This window comes from Triticum dicoccoides, chromosome 6B (assembly GCF_002162155.2).
Source record: "Triticum dicoccoides isolate Atlit2015 ecotype Zavitan chromosome 6B, WEW_v2.0, whole genome shotgun sequence".
Classification (NCBI taxonomy): Eukaryota; Viridiplantae; Streptophyta; class Magnoliopsida; order Poales; family Poaceae; genus Triticum; species Triticum dicoccoides.
The window spans coordinates 474648806-474649027 of record NC_041391.1 but is presented as its reverse complement, the minus strand read 5'-3'; positions in this window follow the sequence as shown (position 1 = coordinate 474649027).

The following is a 222-nucleotide window of genomic DNA, read 5'->3' as shown; positions in this document are numbered from 1 at the left end:
TGGCATAATAATGACAAAAATATATCGGGACGGGCGTTTTCGGGGTCAACCTTCATATTCCCAGATCCAGATCGGGGCGCGGATGTCGAGGCAGGCGGCGGCTCTCGCCAGAGAGCGGCCGAAGGGGGGTCGGAGGACGCGGCCCCGGCCCGGATCTCGCCGGATCCGGCCGGCGGCGAGCCGGGACGACGACGGGACGGGGAGGCGCGGCCGGCAAGGCAG